The sequence below is a fragment of the Thunnus thynnus genome, chromosome 14 (genome assembly GCF_963924715.1).
Source record: "Thunnus thynnus chromosome 14, fThuThy2.1, whole genome shotgun sequence".
NCBI classification, from domain to species: Eukaryota; Metazoa; Chordata; class Actinopteri; order Scombriformes; family Scombridae; genus Thunnus; species Thunnus thynnus.
The window spans coordinates 29,590,524-29,605,610 of NC_089530.1; the positions used below are offsets into that span (position 1 = coordinate 29,590,524).

At 35.2% G+C, this 15,087-nt stretch overlaps 1 protein-coding gene across 6 annotated transcripts in view; it reads left to right on the forward strand.

The window, feature by feature from the left end:
* The window catches only part of LOC137197450 (ovarian cancer G-protein coupled receptor 1-like), a 92,495-nt gene that overhangs the window by 30,290 nt on the left and 47,118 nt on the right, over positions 1-15,087 (forward strand). For 4 of the 6 annotated variants that reach the window (XR_010931429.1, XR_010931426.1, XR_010931430.1 and 1 more), the window contains one exon: positions 4,987-5,641. The gene's annotated coding sequence lies outside the window, so the exon portion shown is untranslated. Of the gene's footprint in view, positions 1-3,072; positions 3,364-4,664; positions 4,853-4,986; positions 5,642-15,087 lie in introns of all 6 variants that reach the window. The other 2 variants (XR_010931425.1, XR_010931427.1) reach the window with 2 other exon arrangements.

The window sequence follows — 15,087 nt, forward strand, 5'->3', positions numbered from 1 at the left end:
GTTGCACTATTTTGAATGAAATAAAATGAGCTAAATAAAGAAGAATGAACAAACAAATGTTCATTATTATATTTCTGTATTTCTTGTATTTACTGTATGTTCTGAGCCAACATTGATCCACATAGAGGTATTTATAGTGATATTTGCAGTCTTGGTGACAACTGAGATATGAAAGAGTTTCCTCTGCTGTGACAATAAGTTAGAGGGATAGAGTTATACAACCAAAGATAGGTTAAAGTCAATTAATGAATTCATCCCAGTAGGAATAAGTGTTTCCTAGTTTGTTTTTTTGTTTGTTTGTTTTGGTTGTTGTTTATTTTTTGGTGTGTGGTAAATTTTAGCCTTTAGTCTTAAAGCACAATCAGAGTCCTCTCAGCTTTATGGAGCTTTATAGAGAGTTTCAGCTCATTGTTTAGCTGTTAGTCTCTTGGTTCACTCTCAGCGCTATAATAGCATAATTTTTGGCCACAGCAGGCAGCTGTTTTCATAGAAAAAACTCTAAGACCCCACTGTATACTACCTGCTCTGCACCAAATGGCAAACAGACACAGTTAATGACTGACTTATGAACATAGTGGAGCATTTAGAGACTAAAGATCCAGATATTTCCCTCAGGAGTTGGTAGAGAACAAAAACAGAGCTAAAAGAGAGTGAATATTGGACTTACATTCACCAGGTGAATGAGACTAACCTTTGTCCTAATATTCATGTCTTTTTCAATGCTCCTGCATGCTTTACAGCAAGAATGCCAATCGCAACAATATTCAAAGTACAACTTCTCTCTTCTTTAGAAGCCTGCGTAGAGGAACCTCCTGTGTGTCATTCTCACCACATTACTGCAGATTGCAGAGGACAAAGCATTAAACTTTGGTGTAAGGAACTCATTCAGCTTGGGATCTGCAGCTTTCAAAGGTAAATTTTGTGTGTACTTTTTTTGTTTTATCAACATCCAGTGTAGAGGCAATAATGGTGTCACTCTATGTTTAATGTAGCACGTAAAAACTTTGAATTTCATGATGAAAATCAAAGGAAAAAAGAGATGCATGAAAATAAACATGCAAATAGTGACAGTTCACTGCCGTCCAACCAGTAAGTTTCTCCCTCTCCTCCCCTCAAAACAAGTTTGACATGTGAAAAATACAAGTATCTGACTGTGTAACATGCAAAATAGTATGAAAAACTTGTGATAACAACACGGAAAATATACAGTATTTTGAAAAACAAAACTGAGGGAAAGAAACATGAATAGAAACAGAGGAGAATGAGCATAAAGGTAGCGGCACTGTTCAGAAATTTCTTCTAGGAATTCCTGGAAGTGATGAAAGTTGAGTTTTAGAATATTTTCATTTGAAATGTTCAAATTTTTTTTGAGTTACTACGACAAAGTTCAAACTCGCAAAGGAAGATAAAACCACAATCCTGTATGTGACATCATTGAGGGCGTTACATATGCAGTGTCGTTTTGGCCAATTGGAGAGTGATGTGATCTGAGATCAGTTAGACTGTTTGGATGCAGAGGACAAAACATCAAACCTATTGTAGGGAACTCATCCAGGTGTGGTCTTGCAGCTTTTGAGGTAAATTTTTTGACATTACTTACATTACACAATTTTGATGTGTAAAAGTTGCGTAACAAAGACAAAACAAAGGGTGAGAAAATAGCTAAAAAGATAATAACATTAAAAATGCACTAATTTGATTTAAATAAAATGAACTAAATAAAGAAGAATGAAGAAACAAATGTTCATTATTATATTTCTGTATTTCTTGTATTTACTGTATGTTCTGAGCCAACATTGATCCACATAGAGGTATTTATAGTGATATTTGGAGTTTTGGTGACAACTGAGATATGAAAGAGTTTCCTCTGCTGTGACAATAAGTTAGAGGGATAGAGTTATACAACCAAAGAAGAAAGTCAATTAATGATTCCATCCCAGAAGGAATAAGTGTTTCTCAGTTTTGTTTTGTTTTTTTGTTTTGTTTTGGTTGTTTGTTGTTTATCTTTTGGTGTTTGCTACATTTTAGCTTTTATTGAGAGGAGACAGTAGAGTCAGACAGGAAATGAGGAGAGAGAGAAAGATGGGAATGACATGCAACTAAGATCTGCTGAAATCATACTGGGAACAAATGTTGTAGTTTTGTGGTATGAGTCTTAACCAGTACGCTACAGGGATGACCAGTATGTTAGTGTTGTTAAACATGGTGAATGTACCAGCCTGCAGTTGTTTCCTCTAATTTATTTTCACTCCAAAACATAGTCAGAGTGCACAATCTGTAAACAAAATATAAAATATGCAGATGATTCATAAAATGGTTTGGTCAGACATGCAAACCTCCTTGTCCAAAATCAGAGATCACAGAGTTATTCAACTGGTGGGATGTCAAGTGCAGAAGACAAACCATCCTAGACCAATGTCTCTGTACCTTAAATTACTGAAATAACCGTATGAAATTCTGTAGTAATGACCTCACATCATCATGTAAAAATATTTATATACATCACAAAGACTTGTATTATCTGACAAGTTATTTTTTGATGAAATATAGAACTTCAATGATTAGTCGATTATTCTCATTGCTACTTTATTGCTGATTTTTTCAAATTATTGTTTCAATCATTCTTCAAGCAAAAAGATCAAATATTCTCTGGTTTCAGCTTTTTAAACATTATGATTTGCTCCTTTTATTTGTCATATGCAACAGTACATTAAAAAAATCTTTAGGATTTGGATTGTTGGTGAGAAACAAATAGTAAACTGAAGACATCCCCGCGGGCTCAAAGATATTGTGAGTGTAATTTTTACAGTGTATAAAACACTACATTTTATAAACACAAAGGTTAATCATTTAATCGAGAAAATAATCGGCAGCTTAATCAATGATGAAAATAATTTTTAGTTGCAGCCCTGAAGAAATATTATTAGGAGAAAATGTAACAAAGACACCTTTTTTATGGCTATAATATACACTGTATTTGTGTGAACTTGCACCTCAAGACTTTAGTGATGTCACTTAACAATGTTATGTAGATATTAAAAAACCTCCATAACCTGATCTCTCATACAACAGGTTTCACTGTGAAGAATGGAAGATTTCTACATCAATACCTCACAGATGGAAAGCAATGATTACAGCAATGTCACATCCGACTATGATTATAACTACACCTACTATGATCATAACTACACCTACTATGGTCATAACTACACCTACTATGGTCATAACTACACCAACTATCATAATGACGATTGGTCCTCTGACTTCAATCATGCCAAATATATTATGAATCTGGTGACATGCGTAATCATTAGTTTCGGCCTTCCTTTGACTCTAGTGGCCATCTACTCTCTTTATTCCCAGGTGAGTACTTTATGACTAAGATTTATTAATTTTAGGTCATGTTTCTGTCATACAGTCTGTCTGTGAAGAATCTTCATCCTGTTACAAACCTGGCTCAGGGCTTGCAACAAAGGAGAGAGTCCACACACTGATGAATGGTGCAAAACGATATTTATTTAACTAAACATAACAATTCATACTTAAATATGGGAATGTTAGGCATCAGTGGTGTAAAGTGGGTGTGTGGATGCATGAAATGTTGGCTGTAAAAGTAAAGAAACAGAAGTTCAACACAAATAATCTAAAGTGAAAGCCATGTGGACGGGGTGCTGCTGTTCAGCTGAAAAGAAAGAGAGAGACTCCTGGGCCAGCAGTCCTTTTATATCCTTTGGGCCACTCCCTCCTCAGGTGCAGCCGATCAGCTATGACAGACCTCTTAGCCTGCCACTCCTGGAAGAAAATAACAAGAGTGTAACTGTAGAGAACTAGAGGCAGATAAATAAAGAGAGAAAGAAAGCAAGAGAGAAAGAGAGAAAAAGAGAGAGGGCTGTCACAATCCTGCGTGGGGGCTGGAAGGAAGTCTTGTAATGACCTATAAATTTAAGCTACTTGGACCTTAAACACATGCAGTTAACATGTGTAGCTCCATTCCAGCTTCTCTTAAGGTGAAGTTAACAGCATCATTAACTTGTAGAGAAGAAATTGTCATCAGGTTTATCATAATTTTTCACTCCGCTCCCATCTGGTTGCATATAAAGGACAAAAAAGCAGTTTTAAATTCCATTGCAGACTAATCATCAGATTACTATATATATATAAGTATTTTCCTCTGCTTGAAATTGTTGTATATATGTGTATGTATGCATCTATATGTCTATGTTTTAGAGGCACATATAATGCACAGTGGAAACAAATTTCCTCATGAGGACAATCAATACCTATCACCCTGTCTTTAGCATGCTAACACGCTAAACTAAGATGGTCATTGTCATTGTGAGCATATCAACATTAAGCTGAATGGACCCCTGTGCCTAAGTACAGCCTCACAGAACAGTTAGCATAGCTGTAGACTCTTGAGGTTGTTGAGACTTGTAACATTGATTGGTCAATGTGTCATATTTGATGACACATTGACCAATGCATGAATGTTTCTGACTGCTATTGCTGTGCAGAGCAAAATGACATATATGTCACTACGCAGAATTCAATCCACTTGTATTTTTGCACATTTTGTACAGAGATCCTAAATGAAAACACCAGAAAACTGGAAAAAAAGAATGTTTTCAGCTGCTTTTTTTATTTCTACCATTGTTTTCTTGCAGGTTCAAAATAACAATGTTGCTCCAATCTACATCATCAACCTCCTCATCTCTGACATCATCCAGCTCTGCTACATGATCGTCTTAGTGGCAAAACGTGAGGATGGGGAGATAAATGTAATCTTCCCTTATATTTACGACTTTAGTGTGATGGCCAGCGTTGGCTTCATGGTCTGTATCGCCCTGGAAAGGTAGCTATCTGTCTATCCTGTATGTTTTTAGCTACTTCCATGTGTATGACCATTATATTACCATATAAATCTGAAGCTCCTCAAAGTCAGGAATATTCTGTATCTGATGATAGACTGTGTATCTTGTGTTTCAGGTATTTGCTCATCGCATGGCCACTGTGGTACCACGTCAGAAGCACCATCAAGATCTCTCTTCTGGTCTGTGTTGTGGTCTGGACCCTTCCTCTTCTTTATGTCCTCCCTGTCTATTTCTGGGTTAAATCTAAGGTGACAGAAACTATTTTCGCCGTCTTCCTCCTCGTTCCTTTCCCACTGTTCATATTCTTCTTGGGTGGGACCCTCAAATCGCTGTCTGCAGCCATCTTGGTCTCCTCTGATGAAAAACGACGAATTATGGGAATTTTGGTCCTGGTGCTGCTCATCTACACGATGCTGTTTCTACCCAACATCATCTGGTACCTGGTAGAAGAAGCCAGATATAATGATACCTTCAGCAACCTTAGTGTAATGCTTCTTAGGTGCAGTCCTCTTGCAGACTTGATGTTTAGGAAAGAGGCAATAGACAAGCTTTTGGCCTCTCTGTGTTGTTGCAGAATGGACAGTGATGATAAAAGCAGATCATCATCATGAAAGACAACAACATTTACACAGTCAGCTCCATGCAGGCAGAGAAAGAGGGAGAAAGAAAAGGATGAAAACAGATGGAGAAATGAAGGCAAATAAAAAGGAAAGAGACAAGATTCACTGTCCTCTATCGATACTATTTCCAATAAGACACCTAACAGTAGTGTCACCTAGCAGTGAGGAAAACAGGTGTGAAAAACAAAAATAGTAATTTATTTACAACTTCATTTGGAATGAACAAATAATCATTCAAAATACAAAAATAGGAAAAATAGAAAATAAAATTTCAAAAACAAGGACACTTTAACTTAAATTGATGTGAACGAAACAAACATCAACTTAAGACTGAGCATAATTGACCTGACTAGTGACACAAAGGGAGGGTTTATAGACAAAGGCTAGACTACACAGACACACAGGTGGGCAGGAATAAACATTGAAGTCTGTACTACAAATTAACCTCAATACAAACAAAGATTTAAATCAAGAAAGTATTTACAGCCAGTCTAACCGTCAAACAACAAAACTTAGATCATGTTCACACTAATATACAGATACATTTGTAAATATATGTTTTTCTCTCTGTCCAGACTAAAACAGCTTTTCCAAAAATGGGCTCCAGAGTGTAAATGTGAAAACATCAGCTTGGTGTTGTGGTGTGTACAAGGAATATGGAGCTTTGTAGAAACGCTGACATATCGCTGACAAAACAGATGGAAAGTGGAGTAGCACGTTATTTTAGTGGAGGAGGAAGAAGAAGAAACAAATTTAGCTGGCTTTATGTCGACATAGTCATAAAGTCCCACAGTAATTTCATTTAACTGGATCCTGAAGGGCAGACCCACCTCTGGCATACCCAGTCGGCCTCTTCCACTTCCTGTCTGTCACAGTACAAGAGGCCACCTTAACTGTTGCTGCATCTTTTGGCCAGAGAGAAGAAACACAGAAAGTAATTTAAAGCAAATAAGAGGGTTAATTACAGAACTGAAATGCATTTAAACCAGCAAACAAAAAAATAAATAAAGTGTTTGCTGTATGACAACAAAAGACTTTGTGCCACATCATTAGTTGAAATCTTTGTGTTAACTATGCTAAAAGAAAACTACTAACACTGTTTGTTGTCATCCAGTGGTGTGACCATTACAAGTAGATGAAAAAAATCATTGTTTTGATTATGTTGTGAGAGAAGTGGTTGGTGGGAAATGTTTGTCCGTGCAGGGTAACTTTTTCTGGTTCACTGTTATGGCTTCAACAAATGTGCATTAAACATGTTTTTATTTGTTTTTTAGCTGGAAGTTGATGTCTATCATTATTGTCCTTTGAAGGGGACATAACATGCTTTTTGTGATTTTCTGTCATTTATATTCATAATTTAAGTCTGCCAAGGGGCAGCTTCCTGGAGCTGGCCAATCAGAACAGAGTGGGGTCATTGAGGGGGGGCCTTAAAGAGACAGGAGCTAAAACGGCCTGTTTCAGACAGAGGCTGAACTGAGGGGCTGCATAAAGGGGCAGTATACGATAAATAAGGATTTTTTTTTACTGTGAGTCATGAAAAAAAATTCCTGTAGAGCCCCAGAATAAAACTATAGACCTGGAAATGTGCATGTTATGTCCCCTTTAATCAAAGAAGCAAACCAGATATTATTAGTTGATCAACTGAGCTGTTCAACACCATGATCACCCTGTTATTATAGCTGCCACTCCATCTTATTTCTACAGGGAGATCATCATATCAAGTCTATAGACTTTCTTCTTCTTTTGCCTCTCATACACATTATAATATGTTACTTTTTTTTCCTACTTATAACTATGTATGTCTATTATTGTGTGTGGGGGGTATTTTTATGCATAAAAGTTAAACAACATATGATTTATTTCTTTTTATTTAATGTAAGTTATATTTTAGGGGGTTTTGTGGTCGGCATGCTATGGCTTGGCAATATAGATACAATCTTATATCACAGTACTTTTATAAGAAATTGTAAATGTCATGGAAATTCAATAAAAAATATGTTTCTAGACAAAAATGAAAATGTTTGCTTTTGACTAACTCTGTGAATTAAAACTGACAAATAAACAAAATCTCTGCTGATTGTTTCTTGTATATATCATCATATAGCCCAACTCTACTGTTGTGTAATATACCATGGAGGCATTTTGCTTCTTTTTTTTTTTAATTGTATTTTAAGGTTTTCTCTCTGACTTTTTAGGCATTACTGTGATTGAATTTCATCAACTCTGCACACTTTATGTGCTTTGCAATGAAAAAACTAAAGAGGTTTTGGCTAACCTGAAGGATAAAAACTCATTTACAGCAACAAACAGGCCTAATTGTCTGCTCGTATGAAAAAAAAAAAAATCTAAAAAGCCAAAAGCAGAACAGACTAATATGAGATACATGACATATTTCCATCCAGCCTGAATGATACCTTCATATAACTGATTAGATGTATAGGTTAAAACGCTATGGAGTGAGTTTTCCTATGACCAGCTTCTGTAATATTACACTGTATAAAATATTGCTCAGTAGGCTCAAGTGGATGAGATAAGACTTGTATCTGTACCAGTTTTGTTTGAGTATCTCTTGTAGTTTACGTTCAGATTTGCATTTATTCATGTGGGAAACACTTTTATCCAAAGTGAGGTACAAATGAGGTACATGGAGAAGTTCAACCCTACATGTTTTTCACAGTCTGTACAGTGAGAAGGTGAAAAACAGGAAACTGCTGCAATGACTGAGTGACAGCTTAACAAGCTCTGCAAAACTTTGAGGCTGTGAACCAACACCTTTCAAACTTTTAGCTGAAACACTTAGTGCTGAAATATGTGAGCTTGGCAAAAGCATTTATGCTGAATGTTTGTGTTGTTACATGGTGAATGTGTCAGGAGACATTTTATTGCAAACATCAGTGCAGTCTTGGGTTGATAAAACCTGGAAGTGAGATCCCAGCATTAAATGTTATTTCCCTCATAATCAACTGTCTTTCACTGAGAAAATAACTGCTGAAACCAGCTTTTTAATATTATATGATGAGATTCAGCACCTGCAGAAAATGCTGGATTGTTCATTTTGTGTTGGGAAAGAGTTGCAAGTAATAATGTGGACACTGGATTGTATGAAGGCGATACTTTTGATTTACTAATCAATCTCTTATTTATTCTTTATTTGAATCCTCATTAGCTTTCACTAGTGGCCGCTAGTCTTCCTGGGATCCATACAACAGTAGCAACAACAAAACAAACGACAATTTAAAATCACATTGTTCAACAAAACACCAAACAAGCCAAAATATAAAGATCACAAAAGAAGTGAAATAGCTCTACCTATGAAAAGGTAGAAAATACAAACCCACAACAAAAATAAAAATGTAATCTATGATTCTAGATTCAAGGTTATAAGTATCTAAGATTAGTTTACTTCTCAGGGTGTCTGAGCTCAACTTTAGAGACCAGGTGAGGAGTTCAGACATCTGAACTGTTTTTCCTTTTTACTGAAGGAGCCAGTTAAGGTGGTTTGTGCTTCCAAGTCAGAATCAGTCTGTTTTTATTAACCAAGTATGAGGCATACAAAGAATGGGTCTTGGTGTTTGCTTCCATAAACGTAACACAGAAGAATATAGAATAAAAAATAAAGCATGAAGAAGTAAAGGAGAGAAGTGTCAGACTTTGCTTAGCCTGCTGCCACCACGACACAGACTCAGAAACTGGATAATTGATACATTTCCTTTAATCATGTTTTCATTCTAAATGTTCTAACTGTTGTGACTTACTTCTATGACAAGAATATAAAACAACAAACAGTTTCAACACTTACAGTTCCTCTGTATATGTTATTGCAATATAACCTCACAAGAAGTGGTGAAAATATTGTTGAGAAACCAGCTGCCGAGTAGTCTCACTCTGACCAATGGAAGATTTCTACATCAACAGCACCTCTCAAAATAGCTGATTATGATCAATTGTCTCATATGTGACAGTGTAGATTGTCATCTGCATCAGTCTTCCTTTGACCATACTGGCCATCTATCCTCTTTATTCTCTGGTGTGTAGCTTATTACTGATATTGAACCATTTATGTGTCTCTAATAAATATTTTAACTTGGTTATTAACTTTTGCACAAAAAAAAAAAAAAAAAAAAACTACTGTTCTGCCTGTTTTCACATAGTTTAAATTATATTTTTACTCTGCTCTTTTGACAGAGTGGTTAAAACATATTAAGCACACAAACAAGCAACAATGAGTGAATTATGCTGCAGTACTGCAATGCTGCAGAAGTTTTTGCTGTATTGTGACTTTTGTAAATAATCCTTTGAACAGGACTGATGGATAAGCTTGGAAGTAAGTTTTCTAAGCTATTGCTGGAAGATGTTTAGTCAAAAAAACATACATTTCTGGATGGTTATGTCTGTCTTTCTGATGAACAATGCATACACACCTGCCTGTTTATATCTATTGAGGACATTATTCAGAAAAGAAAATTTTATTTTACCCTGGTGATATTAATGCATGTACATTTCAGTACAAATATCAGAAGAGGTAAAGTCAATTTTATTCATATAATGTCAAATAACACTTTTCACATAGATCAGATCATACTCTTTGATTTACAGATATGGACATGATGAAACCAAATATCAGCCACATGTTTGTAACAGGAAAGGTGAGTCATATACAAGTACAAGTTGTTATCTGTTCAGAATAAGATTTAGATTAACAGGCAGCTAATGTGCGTCATTAAGAGAAAAATAAGGTAACAGCAATGTCCCGACATGTCAGTGACATGAGTCCATATATCTAGAAAATACTGTCTGAGGTTTTTATTAAAAGTTGTTCTTTCTGTTATGTCTTCAACAGCCTCTTTGGTAACAGCTAAGGCTATTAAAAAGAGTTGGTTGTGATGTGATAATATGTTTATTGATAAAAGGTTTCCTACTAGCAACAGTATAGAGATGATATGTCACCCATAAGTTATGATGAACAGCATCTGTGTTTATCAGTCCTTTATGAAACTTATAACATTTATTCTAAATAGTAATATATGGATAGTGTTAGTAAGACATGGTGAATGTATCAGTACACATTCTACTCTACTCTTTTTAAACTTACATGTCAGGGTTTGTTAATTATTGTTAATAACCTGTGTATCTTGAATGTCATTTTGTATCAGAACCAAAACATTTGTAACAGTTTTTAGCTAAAGCTTGTTGTGTGTTACACTATTGCTACTGAGTAAAGTTAACATAATGTTGTATTGGTGCGATATTGAACCAAACTGGGTACAATTTTGCCACAGTGATGTTTAGTGTGTAAAATCTGTCTTATAAAAGTTCTTAAGCAACATAACTTAAGACAGGAGAAGATGATATGATGAAAATGAACCTATAGAGTAGCTGATGATGTTTTTTAAAATTATTTTATCATGTTGATGTTGATGTTTATACATATTAGCCATAGCTTACATATCATAAGAAATATAAATTCTAATAAATTACATACAAAAAGTTTTGTCATTTGTCAAATTAAAGAACTTAAAACTAAAACATTTCATACTGTTTACAACCTAAGCAGGATATAAAAACAACAACATAAGAAATATCAAGTGTCACTTCCTCCTACCATCACCCAGCAGGTTTTCACTCCTGTAATATGTTGTGAAACACTTCATGGTCCTTTTTTCTCTTTCTTATCACACAAGAAACTATTATTGACTTAATTATTTATTATTGACCACATTGGAAAGAATTATTCTCTGTTTTACCCAAATATGTTCTTTGGAGCCTCGTTTCATATAGACGGTTACAAACTTTCTAAGAAAAACCTGTTTTCTTTTTTCTTTTTTTTGCTCATTAGTGGAGATATTCAGAATATGAATTTAACTCACAGCGAATTCCTCTAAAAGACGTGAACACATCCGACCAAAATATCACAGGGCTGATGAGATGCAGATTGAATCAAAACTATCTAATAAATTGCAGGATTTTGTTATGTGATTCTGGATTTTCTGACCAAAATATAAACTATATGACCACAAGTATGTGGACGCCCTTGTTCACCCTTAGTGTCTGATCAGACGCCATTATCGGCAGGACCAAATCATTTGAATTTTTGCTTTCCAAGTAAGATGTTTAGATGTTTTGATGTTTTAGATGATCTGCCATGTACTATAAAAATCTGAGCATATTTTCAAGGATAGGTTCAGGTTTTTTCAATACTGACATGCCAATACGTACATGGAAATGGGTTTTGCTTGCTGTAACAATTCCTATTCTCCGTACTGTCCCTGAACTACACTGTGAGAAATGGGGGACAAAATCTACAGCCGTCGTTCCAAAGTTCAGTTGAAGCTAAAATGAGGCTTCAGCAGTCTGAGTTTGCAAAAGAAAGTCGCAAATCTTCCAAAGTTACTGTATGTGTAATATGAAATTCATCCTTTTTCTTTCCACAGAAGTTCTTCACTGAGCTGTAGCGGAGGGACACATTCTGATAGTTGCTTGCAGTTAGTTGACATCCAAATTTTGCTACTCAAGACTTGCTCAGAGTAAACTTTAAATTGATTTTTTTTTTTTTTTTTTTTTTACAGATTTGATTGCTGGAGTATTTTTGCAGTCTGTGTTTTTGGTTTGTGAAATCTCACAGTCGATCTCCAGTTGATCTTGTTCCACAGATGACTTGGATTTGCTCCTACCTCTGCCCCTAATAAGACATGGAATATGGTTGTCTGTGTTTATCTGGTGCGTTTCGTAAGAAACAAGCAATGAACAAATGCATACCAGAGATTTCATTTGGGAGACCCTGAAAGGACTGAGTTGTGGCCAACAGCTATCAAAATGGAAATAAATACACAGTTTTGGCTCGGTAGAAAAGGGGCTGTGAGAAAATGAAAGTAAAAAACTGGTTCTGGCAACAAATCTACACACAATTATCAGAATGTACCACTCCAATGCTGCTTGGAAAGCCCTGTCTATCCCCGTCTATCCCTGTCTAACCCCTTCTTATATCATTGAACTCCTGTCTCCATATCACACTGTCAGAGATCCAGATGGTCCAGATGTCCACATACTTTTGTCCACTTAGTGTATCTTATAAACAGTAGGATTTGGTCAAGTGTATGATTCTGGCCTCTGCATTCTTTGCCCAAATATATCTCACTGAACTTGTCCTGCACTTGAGGAGCATCCTATTTCCAGAGTATAAAAGCTCAACTAACCAGTCTTTTTTGGACAGAGACCAAAAGAATCTGTTCATCTCTTCTTCTGTCTATGTCCATCTCTATTCCTTCCACAGTTTTTCTCACATATTTCCGCTCTCTTACAGTAAGTGGACTCCTTCTATATATATCACTCTCTTCCTCAGAAATCTCTCTCTCTTTTTCTGGGGAAATAGATGTTTCATTTTTCATTCTTTTATGAAAGAATATGTTATGAAATGCATGCTTATTTGTGTCGCTCATCCATGATAAATGCGTCTCACACACACACACACACACACACACACACACACACACACACACACACACACACAGTTTTAATCCTTCTTCTGTGTGAATCTTCTTTTCTCTTGCTCTCACTTCACACAAATACTCCTTTTGGTGTTACTTTCTACTGTATGAGTTGGCTAATACATACATTACATATTAGCATTCATTTAGCATTAATCTGATGTTGACAGTGGAATGTAATCAGTGACTTCATTTCAATAAACAATTCAAAACATCACCAACAGTCCACCAAGTTTAATAAAACTATTGTAGGTCTTCTTTTGGCATGTGACAATCAATCAGTCAATCAATCAATCAATCAGTCAAACTTTATTTGTGTACTGTACTACCTTTCATTCAGGTTAGTGCAATTCAAAGTGCTTTACAGATGACTGACAAGCCAATAATAAGACAGAACACATGTAAACAGCAAACAGTAAAATAAAAAAATATGAAAAAATAATAAAATAAAATTTATTTAAAAACTATAATAATAAAAAAAGAGTGAAACAAAGACTAGTTTAAAAAAACTTAAAAACTTATAAAATAGATAAAAATACAAAGACAAGAGGGGAAAAATAATAATATAATAAAAAAATCAAATCAAATCAAATGTTTACAACATGAATACAATAAAATAAGCGAATAAATAAGTAAATAATGTATATAAATCATTTTTAATCAAAAGGTAGTTTTTAAGTTTTTTAAATGACCACAGCTGACCGTGATAGGTTAAGATACCTGTCAATCAAACAATGACAAAAACAAAGTTAAAATCACAGCTAAAGACGCACTAAAAAGAGTGAAATTAGCTACTAAGAACTAGACATCATGTGGAAAATAAAAGTATTTACTATGTTGAGAGAATTGTCTGTTTTTTCTTGAAGTCGATATCTATCGGCCATTAGAGGAACTGTATCTTCCTATTTTATCTTCAACAATGAACAATTCAACCCTGTCTGCTGATGGTGTGTTCAGACAGAATGAAGCGAATTTGACTGCTATACTGTTTGTATTTATTCTCCACAAACAGCCAACAACAAACAGCACGTTAGAAGACGAACCGACTGTGTCTGTGTGTTTGTGTTCAGTTCAGCTTCTTACTGACCTTATAACTCACAGAAACTCTGGTTCTTTCTGTTATTTCCCTCCAGTCTCTCTCTCTCCTTATCTCGTCTCTGTACGGTTATAAAGCAGAGCCCCATGAATGTTTTGCTCAAGTTGAGTCATTTTCAACTGGCACAGATGCATATTTGCATCAATTTGTGCTGCCCCAGGCAAAACTTTGCATTGACTTTATGTGAATTAAGTAATTCTCTTTTTACCTGTCTTAATAGCTCTTGGTGAGACATCTCGTTCTTTTCAAGAGCGTATCACTGAACACAGGAGCTCTATTAAGAGAAAGGATGCAACAAGCCGTGTTTCAAGACATTTCAATGAAAAGCAACATCACATCTCATCTTTATTTTTCACAGGCATAGAAGTGATTAAGCTCAGCCCAAGAGGTGGTAATGTTAGTTTTCTTAGGAAAAAGAGAGAAGCATTTTGGATTTTCTATTTCCAGAGTTTATCTCTGGGGGGCATGAATGAAGATTTCTCAGTTAATGAGTTTCTGTAGTGTTTTTTTAATACCTCTCATTTATGTGGTTTTGTAGTGATTTTATGATATATTTTTAATGATGAAATTTTTTAATGATGTATTATGATTTTTTTATTACTTTTTATTATTTTTTATCAATTTATATTGTTGTGTTATGCATCTTTCTGCTCTCTCTATACACAGCACTTTATAAAGCCTTTTATCCTTGGTATTACTACTATTATTATTATTGTTATTATCCTAATCAAAGTGTTTCTAATGTATGCCATATCTAATAGGCACATTTTTGGATTAACAAAAACCCAAGTACCACCCCCTAGTTGCACCTTTCTATTTAATGGACCAAATATGGTGTTACCCATGTCCCCTCTTGGACACTCCCCTTGCCTCTGTTAATCTTGGACAACGATTGGTTGTCTTTTATATTTTTTTAAACTTTTTTTTAACCTTTTTTCACACCCAACTTACTTTATTTAAATGTTGTTTGTAAGGTGTTTTATGATGACCCTGATGAAGGCCACAAGCCGAAATGC